Below are 9,870 nucleotides of genomic sequence, written 5' to 3'. Positions count from 1 at the left end.
TGTAAATGAGTAGCTATGCCTCTTGCATTTTTTCCCCCCCCACAATGCTTTTGTAATACTGTTTTGTATGTTTTGTAACATTGTAACACTTGAATTGGGTTCATTTCTGAGATTATTTAAGGAATGAGGTAGTTTAATGCAGAGGGCACAGTTAGACAGTCCATTTTCTGCTATACATATTCCACCACTAAGGGCAGTAGCTAGGGCCAGGTGCTTGAAGCACCAGAAAGGCTTGATAAGTGATTGCTCAAAGGAGTGGGTGATTGGCAGGTAATTAGTTATTGGGAGATGGGTCAAAGATGATTGATTATATTGACAAGATAGACAGCAACACAATTAGACCCAAACAAATCATGAGAAAACAAACAGATAATCACTTGACACATTGGAAGGAATTAACAAGAAAACTGCGCAAACTAGAATGCTATTTGGCCCTAAACAGAGAGTACACAGTGGCAGAATACCTGACCACTGTGACTAACCCAAACTTAAGGAAAGCTTTGACTATGTACCGACTCAGTGAGCATAGCCTTGCTATTGAGAAAGGGCAGACCTGGCTCTCAAGAGAAGACAGGCTATGTGCACACTGCCCACACAATGAGGTGGAAACTGAGCTGCACTTCCTTACCTCCTGCCAAATGTATGACCATATTAGAGACACATGTTTCCCTCAGATTACACAGATCCACAAAGAATTCAAAGACAAACCCGATTTTGATAAACTCCCATATCTACTGGGTGAAATACCACAGTGTGCCATCACAGAAGTAAGATTTGTGACCTGTTGCCACAAGAAAATGGCAACCAGTGCCCAAACACCATTGTAAATACAACCCATATTTATGTTTATTTATTTTCTCTTTCGTACTTTAACAATTTGCACATTGTTACAACACTGTATATATACATAATATTACATTTATAATGTCTTTATTCTTTTGGAACTTCTGTGAGTGTAATATTTACTGTTCATTTGTATTGTTTATTTCACTTTTGTATATTATCTACTTCACTTGCTTTGGCAATGTTAACATCTGTTTCCCATGCCAATAAAGCCCCTTGAATTGAATTGAATAGTCGAGGGACCGCTCTAACAATGGAAATACATGTCCTCAAAGATGGAAGGTAGGCGGGATCAGGTGGGACAATTCTAGCCAATGAGAGGGCACATAAGCGTGTGAACAACAGGCACAACTCTGATAAAGGCAGCGGTCCAAACACTTAAAAGACACAGCCTCGTCCACTTACCCTTGCCTTATGCCCTTGGGGGAATCCCCGTCGCCATCTTGGAGGGAGGTCTAAATGATTAGCCAAACAAGGGAAGTTAGCAACGTAAGTCCCTCAGTCCTCGTCCCTCAGTCCTCGTTTTTAGTCGGCTTTGAGAGTGTACAATTATGTTCACTCCGGGGCCCTGAAACTCCCTATAATTCAATTTGTGACGATTGTACATCCGCTAAGAAAACTGTGAAAACTTAAAAACAGCATCAATGGAGAAGTCAACATACAAGTATAAGTAAAAACGAATGCAAATAAGTCAACAAAAATGTTGCTACTACGTAAAAAATGTAATACTGTTTTGTTTGGTTATCTTTTGGAAATTGTAGAAATAAGGCATTTCCCTTCTTCAGAAGTTCCAGCAAGGCAGGGTAACGTTAGTTAGCTAATTCATTTGCTAGCTATCATACAGTAGGTGTATGTTAATAATGAGATATTTAATGTAAGTAGACATGCCACCATAATTGACTATAGTGCATACAGGTTACCCCACGTCCACTTAGTTCAGTGCATTCCTTACAACCTAACCATCACAAACCATCACAAAACTTCTATTTGATCAAACAAGCTTCACGTAGCAAATGAGCAATACCATTTTTTGTTGACCAAATTGATTGGCTAATGGCCAACAAGCATAAAAGTATTAGTTAGTCCAAATAGTTGCAAACGGTTGCATTTTGCAAAGGAGAGTTTCTATTGGACAAATTCAGGTAGGCCCCTCCTTGTTTCGTTCGCTTTCGTTTTGCAACAAATCGGCTTAACGACTATGCCCCCAGCTATCATGTGTGTAGACAAATAAATTATCGAAGTCATTTCCTTAGTAGGTGTGACATCAGAGGACAGCATGTGGGAGAAGTCGGAGCTCAGGGCTGATAGTTTCCCACTAGTAATTACCAGTTGAAGCGAAGCCCAAGTGGATTTCCCCCAGTCGTATGTGGTAACTACCACATACCCACTTATGAACGATGCGTTACATTTCTCACCAAGAACAGATTAAGCATCTGAAGCAATTACGCAAGATTTTAGTCCTGGCTTTCTGAGATGAATTCTCAAGTAAAAACACACGGTCCTGTTGGTCACCCCTTGTGTCACGACTTCCCGAAGTTGGTCGCTCTCTTTGTTCGGGCGGTGTTCGGTCGACATCACCGGTTTTCTCACCGCCACCGATCCATTTACATTTACATTACATTTAAGTCATTTAGCAGACGCTCTTATCCAGAGCGACTTACAAATTGGTGCATTCACCTTATGACATCCAGTGGAACAGCCACTTTACAATAGTGCATCTAAATCTTTTAAGGGGGGGGTGAGAAGGATTACTTTATCCTTTCCTAGGTATTCCTTAAAGAGGTGGGGTTTCAGGTGTCTCCGGAAGGTGGTGATTGACTCCGCTGTCCTGGCGTCGTGAGGGAGTTTGTTCCACCATTGGGGGGCCAGAGCAGCGAACAGTTTTGACTGGGCTGAGCGAGAACTGTACTTCCTCAGTGGTAGGGAGGCGAGCAGGCCAGAGGTGGATGAACGCAGTGCCCTTGTTTGGGTGTAGGGCCTGATCAGAGCCTGGAGGTACTGAGGTGCCGTTCCCCTCACAGCTCCGTAGGCAAGCACCATGGTCTTGTAGCGGATGCGAGCTTCAACTGGAAGCCAGTGGAGAGAGCGGAGGAGCGGGGTGACGTGAGAGAACTTGGGAAGGTTGAACACCAGACGGGCTGCGGCGTTCTGGATGAGTTGTAGGGGTTTAATGGCACAGGCAGGGAGCCCAGCCAACAGCGAGTTGCAGTAATCCAGACGGGAGATGACAAGTGCCTGGATTAGGACCTGCGCCGCTTCCTGTGTGAGGCAGGGTCGTACTCTGCGGATGTTGTAGAGCATGAACCTACAGGAACGGGTCACCGCCTTGATGTTATTTGAGAACGACAGGGTGTTGTCCAGGATCACGCCAAGGTTCTTAGCGCTCTGGGAGGAGGACACAATGGAGTTGTCAACCGTGATGGCGAGATCATGGAACGGGCAGTCCTTCCCCGGGAGGAAGAGCAGCTCCGTCTTGCCGAGGTTCAGCTTGAGGTGGTGATCCGTCATCCACACTGATATGTCTGCCAGACATGCAGAGATGCGATTCGCCACCTGGTCATCAGAAGGGGGAAAGGAGAAGATTAATTGTGTGTCGTCTGCATAGCAATGATAGGAGAGACCATGTGAGGTTATGACAGAGCCAAGTGACTTGGTGTATAGCGAGAATAGGAGAGGGCCTAGAACAGAGCCCTGGGGGACACCAGTGGTGAGGGCACGTGGTGAGGAGACAGATTCTCGCCACGCCACCTGGTAGGAGCGACCTGTCAGGTAGGACGCAATCCAAGCGTGGGCCGCGCCGGAGATGCCCAACTCGGAGAGGGTGGAGAGGAGGATCTGATGGTTCACAGTATCGAAGGCAGCCGATAGGTCTAGAAGGATGAGAGCAGAGGAGAGAGAGTTAGCTTTAGCAGTGCGGAGCGCCTCCGTGATACAGAGAAGAGCAGTCTCAGTTGAATGACTAGTCTTGAAACCTGACTGATTTGGATCAAGAAGGTCATTCTGAGAGAGATAGCGGGAGAGCTGGCCAAGGACGGCACGTTCAAGATTTTTGGAGAGAAAGGAAAGAAGGGATACTGGTCTGTAGTTGTTGACATCGGAGGGATCGAGTGTAGGTTTTTTCAGAAGGGGTGCAACTCTCGCACTCTTGAAGACGGAAGGGACGTAGCCAGCGGTCAGGGATGAGTTGATGAGCGAGGTGAGGTAAGGGAGAAGGTCTCCGGAAATGGTCTGGAGAAGAGAGGAGGGGATAGGGTCAAGCGGGCAGGTTGTTGGGCGGCCGGCCGTCACAAGACGCGAGATTTCATCTGGAGAGAGAGGGGAGAAAGAGGTCAGAGCACAGGGTAGGGCAGTGTGAGCAGAACCAGCGGTGTCGTTTGACTTAGCAAACGAGGATCGGATGTCGTCGACCTTCTTTTCAAAATGGTTGACGAAGTCATCTGCAGAGAGGGAGGAGAGGGGGAGGGGGAGGAGGATTCAGGAGGAGGAGAAGGTGGCAAAGAGCTTCCTAGGGTTAGAGGCAGATGCTTGGAATTTAGAGTGGTAGAAAGTGGCTTTAGCAGCAGAGACAGAAGAGGAAAATGTAGAGAGGAGGGAGTGAAAGGATGCCAGGTCCGCAGGGAGGCGAGTTTTCCTCCATTTCCGCTCGGCTGCCCGGAGCCCTGTTCTGTGAGCTCGCAATGAGTCGTCGAGCCACGGAGCGGGAGGGGAGGACCGAGCCGGCCTGGAGGATAGGGGACATAGAGAGTCAAAGGATGCAGAAAAGGGAGGAGAGGAGGGTTGAGGAGGCAGAATCAGGAGATAGGTTGGAGAAGGTTTGAGCAGAGGGAAGAGATGATAGGATGGAAGAGGAGAGAGTAGCGGGGGGAGAGAGAGCGAAGGTTGGGACGGCGCGATACCATCCAGTAGGGGCAGTGTGGGAAGTGTTGGATGAGAGCGAGAGGGAAAAGGATACAAGGTAGTGGTCGGAGACTTGGAGGGGAGTTGCAATGAGGTTAGTGGAAGAACAGCATCTAGTAAAGATGAGGTCGAGCGTATTTCCTGCCTTGTGAGTAGGGGGAAGGTGAGAGGGTGAGGTCAAAAGAGGAGAGGAGTGGAAAGAAGGAGGCAGAGAGGAATGAGTCAAAGGTAGACGTGGGGAGGTTAAAGTCGCCCAGAACTGTGAGAGGTGAGCCGTCCTCAGGAAAGGAGCTTATCAAGGCATCAAGCTCATTGATGAACTCTCCGAGGGAACCTGGAGGGCGATAAATGATAAGGATGTTAAGCTTGAAAGGGCTGGTAACTGTGACAGCATGGAATTCAAAGGAGGCGATAGACAGATGGGTAAGGGGAGAAAAGAGAATGACCACTTGGGAGAGATGAGGATCCCGGTGGCACCCCCGCTGACCAGAAGCTCTCGGGGTGTGCGAGAACACGTGGGCGGACGAAGAGAGAGCAGTAGGAGTAGCAGTGTTATCTGTGGTGATCCATGTTTCCGTCAGTGCCAAGAAGTCGAGGGACTGGAGGGAGGCATAAGCTGAGATGAACTCTGCCTTGTTGGCCGCAGATCGGCAGTTCCAGAGGCTACCGGAGACCTGGAACTCCACGTGGGTCGTGCGCGCTGGGACCACCAGATTAGGGTGGCCGCGGCCACGCGGTGTGGAGCATTTGTATGGTCTGTGCAGAGAGGAGAGAACAGGGATAGACAGACACATAGTTGACAGGCTACAGAAGAGGCTACGCTAATGCAAAGGAGATTGGAATGACAAGTGGACTACACGTCTCGAATGTTCAGAAAGTTAAGCTTACGTAGCAAGAATCTTATTGACTAAAATGATTAAAATGATACAGTGCTGCTATTCGGGGGCTAGCTGGCTAGCTAGCAGTGTTGATTACGTTACGTTGCGTTAAAAGAACGACAATAGCTGGCTAGCTAACCTAGAAAATCGCTCTAGACTACACAATTATCTTTGATACAAAGACGGCTATGTAGCTAGCTATGTAGCTAGCTACGATCAAACAAATCAAACTGTTGTACTGTAATGAAATGAAATGAAAATGTGATACTACCTGTGGAGCGAAGCGGAATGCGACCGGGTTGTTGAGTGCGGAAGTTCTATTCGGTAGACGTTGGCTAGCTGTTGGCTAGCTAGCAGTGTCTCCTACGTTAAGGACGACTGATAGCTGGCCAACCTCGGTAAATTAAGATAATCACTCTAAAACTACACACTCTAAACTACACAATTATCTTGGATACGAAGACAGCAAAGACAACTATGTAGCTAGCTAACACTACATTTACATTTAAGTCATTTAGCAGACGGTCTTATCCAGAGCGACTTACAAATTGGTGCTTTCACCTTATGACATCCAGTGGAACAGCCACTTTACAATAGTGCATCTAGGTCTTTTAAGGGGGTGAGAAGGATTACTTTATCCTATCCTAGGTATTCCTTAAAGAGGTGGGGTTTCAGGTGTCTCCGGAAGGTGGTGATTGACTCCGCTGTCCTGGCGTCGTGAGGGAGTTTGTTCCACCATTGGGGGCCAGAGCAGCGAACAGTTTTGACATCTGGGCTGAGCGGGAACTGTACTTCCTCAGTGGTAGGGAGGCGAGCAGGCCAGAGGTGGATGAACGCAGTGCCCTTGTTTGGGTGTAGGGCCTGATCAGAGCCAGGAGGTACTGAGGTGCCGTTCCCCTCACAGCTCCGTAGGCAAGCACCATGGTCTTGTAGCGGATGCGAGCTTCAACTGGAAGCCAGTGGAGAGAGCGGAGGAGCGGGGTGACGTGAGAGAACTTGGGAAGGTTGAACACCAGACGGGCTGCGGCGTTCTGGATGAGTTGTAGGGGTTTAATGGCACAGGCAGGGAGCCCAGCCAACAGCGAGTTGCAGTAATCCAGACGGGAGATGACAAGTGCCTGGATTAGGACCTGCGCCGCTTCCTGTGTGAGGCAGGGTCGTACTCTGCGGATGTTGTAGAGCATGAACCTACAGGAACGTTCAGTCGTTCAGTTGAGTGTAATAGTTCTACAGTGCTGCTATTCGGTAGACGGTGGACGTTTGCTAGCTGGCTAGCTGCTGGGCAGATAGCAGTGTAGACTACGTTAGGACGACGAAATACGATAATTACGCAATTATCTTTGATACAATGACGGCTATGTAGCTAGCTAAGAAGAAATTGCTAAGATTAGACAAATCAAACCGTTGTACTATAATGAAATGTAATGAAATGTAATGAAAAGTTATACTACCTGCGGACCGAAGTGCGGATGCGACCGCTCGCTCCAACCCGGAAGTCAAAGAGATCCACATTTCATTTTCCATTTGTTTTGTCTTCATTGCACACACCTGGTTTCCATTTTTGTGCGAGTTTGTTCGTTGTAAATTGGTCTGTATTGGTGAGCTTGATTATTTTCCTTCTTGGAACATTTGTTTGTCTTGAGTAATGTTACGTGAATTACTAATCTCTGTGCCCTGCGCCTGACTCCGCCTGACCTGCTACACCTAGACACCTTACACCTTGGTCCTTAGGCTACAAAAAAAGTGGTAGAGATGACTTTCATTCACGGTTGTCTCCCCTCTATTCTAGGGCTCACACTACATGATTATGAGGTTTGTTTGTATTTGACCGATGTGTTTGCATACGCTGCTTTGTTTTTTGAAGATAATGCTTGATTATTCTCACCCTCTGTACTGTTGTCCTGAATGGGACCAGCTCAACACCACAGTGTAGAGAACAAGAGAAAAGCTACAGAATACAATTTAAAGGTGCAACCAGCAATACTTGCTGCCTATTCAACAAACTCACCTCAATCAGCCTGACTAACCGGTGTCTGTATGTAGCCTTGCTACTTTTATAGCCTCTCTACTGTATATAGCCTGTCTTTTTACTGTTTTATTTCTTTACCTACCTATTGTTCACCTAATACCTTTTTTGCACTATTGGTTAGAGCCTGTAAGTAAGCATTTCACCTGTTTTATTCGGCACATGTGACAAATAAACTTTGATTTGATTTGAAATGATATATCCATTGACTGATGAAGAATAATGACGAATCAAGGATTGTGGCTTTACGCGGCATCGGCAGCGAAGTTCAATCCTCTATTGATGTGTACTAAAAACAGGTATCGGCCATAGAACATATTCAACATGCCGTCTGTCCATCACAAAGCATGACGTTCAAAGAGGAACCATTGCGGTAACATCATCTAATTGTGGAGCCACCTGACCTGGGGCTGGCCAGGTGTGATGGCTGCAGCCTGCAGGCCCGGGCGGGGTCTCTGTCATCAAGGCTTAATCCTGCAGCCGTTAGCTTCAGCAAACGCTCCGTGATGTTCACACACTTAGTCAACAACACACTGATACACACAGTGTTGAGTTTCAAGCTGCATGAGCACCTACTTAGTGAGCAAATCAAATCAAATCAAATGTTATTTGTCACATACACATGGTTAGCAGATGTTAGTGCGAGTGTAGCGAAATGCTTGTGCTTCTAGTTCCGACAATGCAGTAATAACCAACAAGTAATCTAGCTAACAATTCCAAAACTACTACCTTATAGACACAAGTGTAAGGGGACAAAGAATATGTACATAAGATATATGAATGAGGGATGGTACAGAGCGGCATAGGCAAGATACAGTAGATGGTATTGAGTGCAGTATATACATATGAGAGGAGTATGTAAACAAAGTGGCATAGTTAAAGTGGCTAGTGATACATGTATTACATAAGGATGCAGTCGATGATATAGAGTACAGTATATACGTATACATATGAGATGAATAATGTAGGGTATGTAAACATATTAGGTAGCATTGTTTAAAGTGGCTAGTGATATATTTTACATCATTTCCCATCAATTCCCATTATTAAAGTGGCTGGAGTTGAGTCAGTGTGTTGGCAGCAGCCACTCAATGTTAGTGGTGGCTGTTTAACAGTCTGATGGCCTTGAGATAGAAGCTGTTTTTCAGTCTCTTGGTCCCAGCTTTGATGCACCTGTACTGACCTCGCCTTCTGGATGATAGCGGGGTGAACAGGCAGTGGCTCGGGTGGCATATGATCTGAGGTGCAGGTTTCTTATTAGTCAGGGCACACCGTATGCAAAACACTTTGCAATGGAACACTTAAACAAGGGTTTCTTATTGGACAAGTTCAGGTAGTCCCTTCCTGTTTCGCTAGGTTTTGGATAATTGGGGTGCCTAATGAATATGACCCGGATTGTTAGTTTGGCTTTAGTTCACGATTGTGTCTCCTGATCCCTGTACCACAGAGTAGAGTACATGTACTCTTAAGGACACTCACAGTTATGTCCTGTCTACACCCCATTGCTATACATTTCAGTTGATACAGACCAACCTGTTTGCAAAATGAGATGAAGGACAGGACACACACACACACACACACACACACACACACACACACACACACACACACACACACACACACACACACACACACACACACACACACACACACACACACACACACACACACACACACACACACACACACACACACACACACACACACACACACACACACACACACACACACACACACACACAGAGAGAGAGAAAGAGAAACTCCTAGTCTCCTCTCTGTGTATTTTATTGAGGCAATTTCCTCTGGGCTCCAATCCCCTGAGTGATGGAAACTTCCTGTTTCAATGTCTGGCGTTATCAAACTGGATCTATATTAAACACCATACCGCCTCCCTACCAGTCTACCTACCTGCCGTCTCTGCATCTGTCTCTCTTTCTATATCCTCCTCTCATATTCTCCTTTTCTGTATCTGTCCCTCTTTCTATATCCTCCTCTCATATTCTCCTTTTCTACATCTGTCTCTCTTTCTATATCCTCCTCTCATATTCTCATTTTCTACATCTGTCCCTCTTTCTATATCCTCCTCTCATATTCTCCTTTTCTACATCTGTCCCTCTTTCTATATCCTCCTCTCATATTCTCCTTTTCTACATCTGTCTCTCTTTCTATATCCTCCTCTCATATTCTCCTTTTCTACATCTGTCTCTCTTTCTATATCCTCCTCTC

Source organism: Oncorhynchus nerka, linkage group LG11 (assembly GCF_034236695.1).
Source record: "Oncorhynchus nerka isolate Pitt River linkage group LG11, Oner_Uvic_2.0, whole genome shotgun sequence".
NCBI lineage: Eukaryota > Metazoa > Chordata > Actinopteri > Salmoniformes > Salmonidae > Oncorhynchus > Oncorhynchus nerka.
Note: the sequence above shows the minus strand (reverse complement) of the source record.